Below are 11,044 nucleotides of genomic sequence, written 5' to 3'. Positions count from 1 at the left end.
TAAGCCGCAAACTCACAGAGATATATCTGCCTTTAACCTCCTGAGTTCTGGGATTAAAGGCATGAGCAAACACCTGGCACAAACAACTTTGAATTCATTCTTCAAGAATGAATTCTTATGACTGATAACTGCTGTCCTTACCATCATTCTTCATGTAAAAGAAAGGACAAAACTGAAAATTTTAACTCTTGATTAAAACAACACATGCGGAATGCAGCCACTGCGGAGCGGGAGGGAGGCAGGCAGAGCTGAGATGCGGGCTCTGGTGCATCCCATCTCAGGGCAGTGTGTGGCCTCGCTTCAGGGAACCGTGCCCCAGGTCTTTGGAAGTAAAGATTCAGTAGCTTTGAACTTTAAAAGGCACTGAATATGGAGGCACCCATCTGTCATCCCAGCACTCCGGAAGCTGAGTTTTTCTGTGAGAATCCGATGTTTCCCTGAAATTTTAGAAGTACTGAGGACATTCAGAGCAAGTTTTATCCTGGAAAGCCATCTGTTGTTTTGTAGGTATTTTCTCCAGAAAGAAAACAAAATTGATACCTTACATCCTGGAAGTTATTTAGGAATTTGAAATTAGGGACTTCTTTCAAATTTGGACATGGCTAGTCAAGGAGCAACAAGACCCAATGGGCCAAATACTGGAAATAAAATTTGCCAGTTCAAACTGGTACTTCTAGGAGAGTCTGCTGTTGCCAAATCAAGCCTTGTGCTTTGCTTTGTGAAGGGCCAGTTTCATGAATTTCAAGAGAGTACCATTGGGGCTGCCTTTCTAACCCAAACTGTGTGTCTTGATGACACTACAGTAAAATTTGAAATATGGGATACAGCTGGCCAAGAACGGTACCATAGCCTAGCACCAATGTACTACAGAGGAGCACAAGCAGCCATAGTTGTGTATGATATCACAAAATGAGGAGTCCTTTGCAAGAGCAAAAAACTGGGTTAAAGAACTTCAGAGGCAAGCAAGTCCTAATACTGTGATAGCTTTGTCAGGAAACAAAGCTGACCTAGCAAATAAAAGAACTGTTGACTTCCAGAAAGCACAGTCCTATGCAGATGACAACAGTTTATTATTCATGGAGACATCAGCTAAGACATCAGTGAATGTAAATGAAATATTCATGACAATAGCTAAAAAGCTGCCAAAGAATGAACCACAGAATCCAAGTGCAAACTCGCCAGAGGACAAGGAGTAGACCTTACTGAGCCTGCACAGCCAGCCAGAAGCCAGTGTTGTAGTAACTGAACTCCAGTGTGAACTTCCTAAATGGCAAAAATCGTGGTGTGGGAGCATTTAGCCGGTCCAATGTGACTTCCAAAAAGAGACTTATGGTAGAGTCAAGTTTCTAATACTGAATTATTTTGAGTGTTTTGAGCTTAATTTTTAATAACATGCATGTGTTCTTCCAACTAATGTTTCGGCAGTAGAAAGGGAAAAGAGAACCGTGTACAAATTTGTTTGTGGGAAAGTGCAGGGGAACCATTCGTCTCCAGCGGGGGTGGATCCACACTTAACCCACCCAGTCTCCAACCTGAGATAATAGTCATGTGTGAAAGATTCATAATTACTAATGTGAGCTTTAGGAAAACATTTGTTGAAGACTAAAAATATTTATGCTTAGCAACAGAAGACAAGCAAGTGGTAATTTCTTCTATTGGCTAAAAAGTGTACATTCCACATATTAATAAAATAATCCCAAGAAAACAGTCCTACATCTCCAGAAAGAATGAATACTAGTGACATTTTACTCAGTCCTGTTATTTCTTAAAATTTAAGTGAAAAGAAGTCATGTGTAACCCCATCTTGTTTTAGGAATATAAAAACTGATGAATGCATTTTAATGGATAGTGGTCCCTTCGTGTGAGCTCTTCAACAAAGTGGAAACAAACCAGGTGTCTGATTTCTCTTTAATCACTGTTGGCCATTACATAGAGGTCTGTCTGGAGCAGGGAGGGAGCTCTGGTTCCTTTTGGACATGATTGGTGCCAACGGACCTGGAACTAGGTAAGTGAGTTTCTGCCCGCTCCCGACCCCAGGCCAGAAAACCCCAACCACCCCCATCCCCCCACCCCCGCCTGTGCCTGCGGGCTTGGGCCAGACACACCCAGGCAGGGAGGAGCTCCCTGTGCCCCAAATCTGCTAGCACCCCACTCTTCCATACCGCCGAACCACCGAGGAACTAGGAACTAGTGAGGAGACTACCAGGAGCGTCAAGATCATCTAGAGTTGTGGACATTGAATTCCTAGCCCCCACACACCACTGGGCCACAAGAGGAGATAGAGAGAACCCACCTGCACCCACTAAAAGAAGATATGGGGAGAAGACAGAATAAGATTTCACTCAACAACAGAAAGACCAATATGACACCACCAGAATCTAGGGCCTCCACTCCAGTAAGAGCTGAAAAGCCCAACACAGAGCATGAAGATGAGACAGACCTCAAAAATTATCTCAGCAAGTTGATAGAGACCTTTAAAGAGGAAACAAGAAAATCCCTTAAAGAAATAGAAGAGAAAGCAAACAAAAAATTAAACAAATTGGAGGAAAAGACAAACCAAAACATTCAAGAAATAAATAAATCTCTTAAAGAATCTAAAGAAAGCCAAGAAAAAACATCCAAGCAAGTGAAGGAAGCTCTTGAAATAGTTCAAAGCATGAAAGCTGAAATACACACAATAAAGAAAACACAGAATGAGACCATGTTGGAAATGGAAAGGTTGGATAAACGATCAGGAACTAAAGATGTAAGTATATCCAACAGGATTCAAGAGATGGAAGAGAGAATCTCAGCTACTGAAGACTCGCTAGAGGATATACATTCATCAACCAAAGAGAACCTCAAGTCCAACAAAACCCTAACACAAAATATCCAGGAAATATGGGACACTGTAAAAAGGCCAAACCTAAGAATAATAGGTGTAGAAGAAGGTGAAGAAACACTGCTCAAAGGTACAGAAAACATATTCAACAAAATCATAGAAGAAAACTTCCCCAACCTACAGAAGGATATGCCTATGAAAGTACAAGAAGCTTACAGGACACCAAACAGACTGGACCACAAAAAGAAGTCGCCCCGACACATAATAATCAAAACACCAAATCTACAGAATAAAGAGAAAATATTAAGAGCAGCAAAGGAAAAAGGCCAAGTAACATATAAAGGCAAACCAATCAGAATCACACCCGACTTCTCAATGGAAACTCTGAAAGCCAGAAGGTCTTGGATAGATACCCTACAAGCACTAAGGGAGCATGGATGTCAACCCAGACTACTGTACCCAGCAAAACTTTCAATCACTATAGATGGAGAAAACAAGATATTCCACGACAAAAACAGATTTAAACAATACATATCAACAAATCCAGCACTACAGAAGGCTCTGGAAGGAAAATTCCAACCCAACGAACATAACTACACTCACAAAAACACTGGCAGTAGTTAATCTAATTTCACCAAACACAAAAAGAAACAGGAGGGCAAAGTCCACATGCAATGATACCACCAACAATAAATCCAAAACAAAGAAGAACCAATGAACAATGGACATTAATATCCCTAAATGTCAATGGTCTTAACTTACCCATAAAAAGATATAGGTTCACAGAATGGATACGAAGACAGATTCCATCCTGCTGCTGTTTACAAGAAACACACCTCAACTTCAAAGACAGGCGATACCTCAGAGTAAAAGGATGGGAAAAAAGGATGGGCTCAAGAAATAAGCTGGGGTAGCAATCCTAATATCTAACAAATTAGACTTTAAACTGAAAGCAATCAAAAGAGATAAAGAAGGGCATTTCATACTCATCACAGGAAAAGTCCATCAAGATGAAGTCTCAATCCTGAACATCTATGCCCCTAATACGAAAGCACCCACTATTGTAAAAGAAACATTATTAAAGCTCAAACCACACATAAAACCACACATACTTATAGTAGGAGACTTCAACACCCCCCTTAAACCATTGGACAGAACCACTAGAAAGAAACTTAACAAAGAAACAAAGGATCTGAAAGAAGTTATGACACAACTGGGTTTAACAGATATCTATAGAACATTCCATCCAAACACAAAAGAATATACCTTCTTCTCAGCGCCACATGGAACCTTCTCAAAAATTGACCACATAGTTGGCAGCAAAGCAAACCTCCACAGGTACAAAAGTATTGAAATAACCCCCTGTATCTTATCAGACCACCATGCATTAAAGCTAGAATTCAACAGCAATACAAATTGCAGAAAACCTACATTTGCGTGGAAAATGAATAACTCCCAATTGCACCATTCCTGGGTTGAGGAAGAAATAAAAAAAAGAAATTAAAGACTTCCTAGAATTTAATGAGAATGTAGACACAACATACCCGAACTTATGGGACACCATGAAAGCAGTGCTAAGAGGGAAGTTCATAACACTAAGTGCTCACATGAAGAAACTGGAGGAAAGTCACATTAGAGAATTGACAGAACAACTGAAAGCTTTAGAGCAAAAAGAAGCAAACACACCAAGGAGGAGTAGACGCCAGGAAATAATCAACCTGAGAGCCAAAATCAACAAAGTAGAAACTAGGAAAACAGTACAAAGAATCAATGAAACAAAGAGTTGGTTCTTTGAGAAGATCAATAAGATAGACAAACCTCTAGCCAAACTAACCAAAAGGCAGAGAGAGAGCATGCTAATTAACAAAATCAGAAATGAAAAGGGAGATATAACAACGGACACTGAGGAAATCCAGAGAATCTTCAGGTCATACTTTGAAAATCTGTACTCCACAAAATTGGAAAATCTAAAGGAAATGGACAGCTTTCTGGATAAATATCACCTACCAAAATTAAATCAAGATCAGATAAACAGTTTAAATCGAACTATAACCCCTAATGAGATAGAAGCAGTAATCAAAAGCCTCCCAACCAAAAAAAGCCCAGGGCCAGATGGCTTCACTGCAGAATTCTACCAGAAATTCAAACAAGAGCTAATTCCAGTACTCCTCAAACTGTTCCACACAATAGAAGCAGATGGGATATTGCCAAACTCTTTCTACGAGGCTACAATCACTTTGATACCCAAGCCACACAAAGATATGACTAAGAAAGAGAACTACAGACCGATATCCCTCATGAACATCGATGCTAAAATACTCAATAAAATATTGGCCAACCAATCCAAGAACATATCAGAAAAATCATCCACCATGATCAAGTAGGCTTCATCCCAGGGATGCAAGGATGGTTCAACATACGAAAATCCATCAATGTAATCCACTATATAAACAAACTGAAAAAGAAAAACCACATGATCATCTCACTAGATGCTGAAAAAGCCTTTGACAAAATCCAACATCCCTTCATGATAAAGATCTTGGAGAGAACAGGAATAACAGGAACATATCTAAACATGATAAACGCAATATACACCAAACCAATAGCCAACATCAAACTAAATGGAGAGAAACTCAAAGCATTTCCTCTAAAATCAGGAACAAGACAAGGCTGTCCACTCTCTCCATATCTCTTCAATATTGTACTTGAAGTTCTGGCTATAGCAATAAGACAAGAAAAGGGGATCAAAGGGATACAAATTGGAAAGGATGAAGTAAAACTTTCACTATTTGCAGACGACATGATAGTCTACATTAGTGACCCGAAAAACTCTACCAGGGAACTCCTACAGCTGATAAACACCTTCAGCAAGGTAGCAGGATACAAAATTAACTCAAAAAAATCAGCAGCCCTACTATATACAGATGATAAATCCAATGAGAAAGAAATCAGGGAAACATCACCTTTCACAATATCCACAAGCAACATAAAATATCTTGGGGTAACACTAACCAAAAAAGTGAAAGATCTGTACAATAAGAACTTTGAGACTTTAAAGAAAGAAATTAAAGAAGATACCAGAAAATGGAAAGATCTCCCATGCTCTTGGATAGGTAGAATTAACATAGTAAAAATGGCAATCCTGCCAAAAGCAATCTACAGATTCAATGCAATCCCCATCAAAATCCCAACACAGTTTTTCACAGACATTGAAAGAACAATACTCAACTTTATATGGAAAAATAAAAAGCCCAGGATAGCCAAAACAACTCTTTACAATAAAGGATCTTCTGGAGGCATCACCATCCCCGACTTCAAGCTCTACTATAGAGCCATAGTTCTGAAAACAGCTTGGTATTGGCACAAAAATAGACTGATAGACCAATGGAATCGAATTGAAAACCCTGATATCGACCCACGCACCTATGGATACCTTATTTTTGACAAAGGTGCTAAATCTATACAATGGAAAAAAGATAGCATCTTCAACAAATGGTGCTGGTACAATTGGATTCGGACATGCAGAAAATTGCAGATAGATCCATACCTGTCACCATGCACAAAACTTAAGTGCAAATGGATCAAAGATCTCAGCATAAATCCAGCCACACTGAATCTTCTAGAAGAGAAAGTGGGAACTACCCTTGAACAAATTGGCACAGGAGACCACTTCCTGAACATTATGCCAGTAGCACAGACACTGAGGTCTGCAATTAATAAATGGGAACTCCTGAAACTGAGAAGCTTCTGCAAGGCAAAGGAAACAGTCAGTAGGATAAAACGACCACCCACAGAATGGGAAAAGATCTTCACCGATGGGGGAGAAGGAATGGGGGTGAGGGGAGGGAGAGGGAGAGGGGAAGTACATGTGAAATAAACCTGCTCCCTAACTTGAATTAACAGTAATAATAATAATAATAATAATAATAATAATAATAATAATAATAAAAAAGAGAAAAAAATGAAAAAAAAAGATCTTCACCGATCCCACATCTGACAGAGGACTGATTTCCAAAATATATAAGGAGCTCAAGAAGCTAGCCACCAAAACACCAAACAATGAAATTAAAAAGTGGGGTGCAGAACTAAATAGGGAATTCTCAACAGAGGAATCTGAAATGGCTGAAAGACACTTAAGAAAGTGCTCAAAATCATTGGCCATCAGAGAAATGCAACTCAAAACAACTCTGAGATACCATCTCATGCCTGTCAGAATGGCTAAAATAAAAAATACCAATGACAATCTATGCTGGAGAGGATGTGGAGAAAAAGGAACACTCCTCCATTGCTGGTGGGAGTGCGAACTTGTAAGACCACTCTGGAAATCAGTATGGTGGTTGCTCAGAAAAATGGGAATCAGTCTACCTCAAGATCCAGCCATTCCTCTCTTGGGTATATACCCAAATAGGGCATGTACTTACAACAAGGACATATGTTCAACCATGTTCATAGCAGCATTGTTTGTAATAGCCAGAACCTGGAAGCAACCTAGATGCCCCTCTACTGAAGAATGGATTGAGAAAATGTGGCACATCTATACAATGGAGTACTACTCAGCAGAAAAAAGCAATGGAATCTTGAAATTCACAGGCAAATGGATGGAACTAGAGGAAACCATCCTGAGTGAGGTAACCCAGTCACAAAAAGACAAACATGGTATGTACTCACTGATATATGAATTTTAGACATAGAGCAAAAGGTTACCAGTATATAATGCTCTTCACCAAAGAAACTAGGAAACATGAAGGACTCTAAGGGATAAATGGTCCCCAGGAATGGAAGTGGCATGAACTCCCGAACTAATTGGGGGCATGAGGGTGCAGGGGGGGGAGCTGCTACAATAAGAGCAAGAGAAGAGAAGAGGAGAGGAAATGGAGGGGCAGAAACATTGAGTTGGGGGAAGAATAGAGGAAAGAGAGCAGGATGAGAGATACCATATCAGAGGGAGCCACTATAGGCCCGAGAAGAGATCTGGAACCAGGGAGATCTCCAGAGACCTACAAGGATGACACGATCTGACAATCCAGGCAACGGTGGAGAGGATAACCTAAAAGCCCTCCCCCTAAAATGAGATTGATGACTTCTCTTTATGCCATCCTAGAGCCCTCATCCAGTGGCTGATGGAAACAGAGACAGACATCCACAGATATACAATGAGCTGAAATCGGGAATTTAGTTGAAGAGAGGGAGGAATGAAGAACGAAGGGGTCTGTACCAGGTTGGAGAAACCCACAGGAACAGTTGACCTGAACAAGGGAGAGCACATCGACCCCAGATGCTGTCCGGGAGGCCCATACAAGACTGATCCAGACCCCTGAACATGGATGTCAATAAGGAGGCCTCTGCACTCCAGGGAGCCTCTGGTGGTGGATTAGTATTTTTCCCTGGTGCAAGAAGGGACTTTGAGAGCCCATCCCATATGAAGGGTTACACTCTGGCCCTGGACACATGGGGAAGGGCCCAGGACCAGCATAGGAAGACTTGGTGGACTTTGCAGAGCCCCAGTTGAGGGCCCTACCCTGCCTGGGGAGTGGTGGGTGGATGGGGTGGGGGGTAGACTGGGGGTGGGGAGAGGGGTTGGGGGTGAGGGGAGGGAGAGGGAGAAGGGACTTGAAATAAGCTTGTTCCCTAACTAGAACTAATAAAATAATAATAATAAAAAAAGCTCGAGCTCTAACCCAGTTTTCTGAGATAATTTTATTATCTGCAAATGTAAATTTTAGAGACACTGAGATCAACAAATAATAAATGGGACCTCCTGAAACTGAGAAGTTTCTATAAAGCAAAGGACACAGTCAACAAGACAAAACAGCAGCCCACAGAATGGGAAAAGATATTCACCAACCCGACATCTGACAGAGGGCTAATTTCCAAAATATGCAAAGAACTCAAGAAGCTAGTCTCCAAAACACCAAATAATCCAATTAAAAAGTGTGCTAAATTAAATAGAGAATTCTCAATAGAGGAATCTAAAATGCCTGAAAGACACTTAGAAAGTGCTCAACACCCTTAGCCATCAGAGAAATGGAAATCAAAACAATTCTGAGATACCATCTTACTCCTGTTAGAATGGCTAAAATCAAAAACACCAATGACAGTTTATGATGGAGAGGGTGTGGAGAAAGGGGAACACTCCTGCACTGCTGCTGGGAGTGCAAACTTGTACAGCCACCTTGGAAATCAGTATGGTGGTTCCTCAGGAAAATAAGAATCAGTCTACCACAAGATCCAGCAATTCCACTCTTAGGCATATACCCAAAAGATGCACATTCATACAACAAGGACATCTGTTCAACTATGTTCACAGCAGCATCGTTTGTAATAGCCAGAAACTGGAAGCAACCTAGATGCCCCTCAACTGAAAAATGGATAAAGAAAACGTGGTACAAAAGAGCTGGCATGTCTAAGCCATTCAAAGTTGTTCAGTATAATATCAATACAGAAGAATTATATTCCTACTTAAACGAATTCATCCACATACTGTATTTCAGGCATCTGTTGGTGAATCCCAGAGACCACCGTGTTGTGGTTATTGAGTTGGTATTATGTTCTTCCCACTTCTGAGAGACACTTACTCATGCTCTTTTAAAATATTTTGAGGTTCCATCTGTCTTACTTGCTCCAAGCCATCTAATCTCCTGACACTCGGGATTAATTCTGCCATGGTCCTGGATTGTGGATATAGGGAAAGCCTGGTGTTGCCAAAATATGAAGCCATCCCAGTACTAAACTGCTGGGGAGCACTCCCCTTAGGAGGAAAAGCTCTTCACAAGGAGTTGGAAACTTAACTGTTGGAACAATGTGCTATTGACACTGGTGCTGCTTGAGCCTTCCCTCCATGATGGGTTCAGTTCCAGAAGGTATCTTAGAGGATATTAAAGTGCATATGTGCTTTGTAAGTAAGCGTGGACTACACATCCAAGTGGCAAAATTTGATATAGTTGGGAACAGTGAGCATCCTTCTCCACCCCCAAATGTTGACTACTCATTGGATGGAGAGAAGACTTTACCTGTTCTTGGATCAATCAGAGACTCAGTTGTGGAAATTCTTTTTGAACAAGATAATGAGGAGAAATCAGTTGCCACTTTAATATTGGATTCTCTTTTGCAGTGCCCAATAGACACCAGGAAGCAACTGGTGGAGTATTTGGAAGTCATAGGTGGCACATCTATGTTGCCAGGATTTCTTCACAGATTGCTTGCAGAAATATGGTATTTGGTAGAAAAACCAAAATACAAAAAGACTCTTGGCACCAAGACCTTCCGAATTCACACAAAACCTGCAAAGGTAATTGTGTGGCCTGGCTGGGAAGGGCTGTTTTTAGAGCATTGCAAGATATACTTGGGAGCTTCTCCCTTTCAAAGGAATATTATAATCAGACAGGTTGCATACCTGACTGGTATTCTCTCAACAACCCACATTTGGAAATGATGTTTGATGTTGGGAAAATGCAGCCACCACTTATGAAAAGAGCATTTTCCACTGAGAAATAAAAGTTTGAATAAAAAAAGAAAAAGAAAAAAAGAAAATGTGGTACATTTACACAATGGAGTACTACTCATCAGAAAAAAAAATGGAATCTTGAAATTCGAAGGCAAAAGGATGGAACTGGAAGAAACCATCCTGAGTGAGGTAACCCAGTCACAAAAAGACAATGGATATTATCCATAGAGCAAAGGATTACCAGCCTACAATTCACATTGCCAGTGAAGCTAGGAAACAAGGAGGACTCTAAGAGAGATATACATGCCCCCCCCCAGAGAAGGGGAAAAGGACAAGAACTCCTGAGCAAATTGGGAGCATGAGGGGCCAGGAGAGGGAGTCAGAAGAAATAGAAGGGGAGAAGAGGAGGAACATGAGGGAGCAGGAAGATTGAGTTGGGGAAGAATAAAGGAGAGCAAGAAAAGAGATACCACAATAGAGGGAGCCATTATATGTTTAAAGAGAAATCTGGCACTAGGGAAATGTCCAGAGATCTACAAGGATGACCCCAACTAACAATCTAAGCAACAGAAGAGAGGCTACCTTAAATGTCCTTATCCAATAATGATATTGATGACTACCTTATATGCGATCCTAGAGCCTTCATCCAGTAGTTGATGGAAGCAGAAGCAGACACCCACAGCTAAACACTGAACTGAACTCCTGGAATCCAGTTGCAGAGAGGAAGGAGTGATGAGCAAAGGGCTCCAGCCCAGGCTGGAGAAACCCACAGAAACAGC

At 40.9% G+C, this 11,044-nt stretch overlaps 2 pseudogenes; both read left to right on the top strand.

Annotated features, from left to right (window-relative positions):
• Positions 1-314: 314 nt before the first annotated feature.
• On the top strand, positions 315-1,754 carry LOC100772410 (annotated as a pseudogene).
• A 222-nt stretch (positions 1,755-1,976) lies between these two features.
• LOC100772990 lies at positions 1,977-10,315 on the top strand (annotated as a pseudogene).
• The last annotated feature ends 729 nt before the right edge of the window (positions 10,316-11,044 follow it).

Source organism: Cricetulus griseus (assembly GCF_003668045.3).
Source record: "Cricetulus griseus strain 17A/GY chromosome 1 unlocalized genomic scaffold, alternate assembly CriGri-PICRH-1.0 chr1_0, whole genome shotgun sequence".
Taxonomy (NCBI): domain Eukaryota; kingdom Metazoa; phylum Chordata; class Mammalia; order Rodentia; family Cricetidae; genus Cricetulus; species Cricetulus griseus.
The sequence above is the reverse complement of the archived record's forward strand: the minus strand, read 5'-3'. Positions and strand labels throughout refer to the sequence as shown.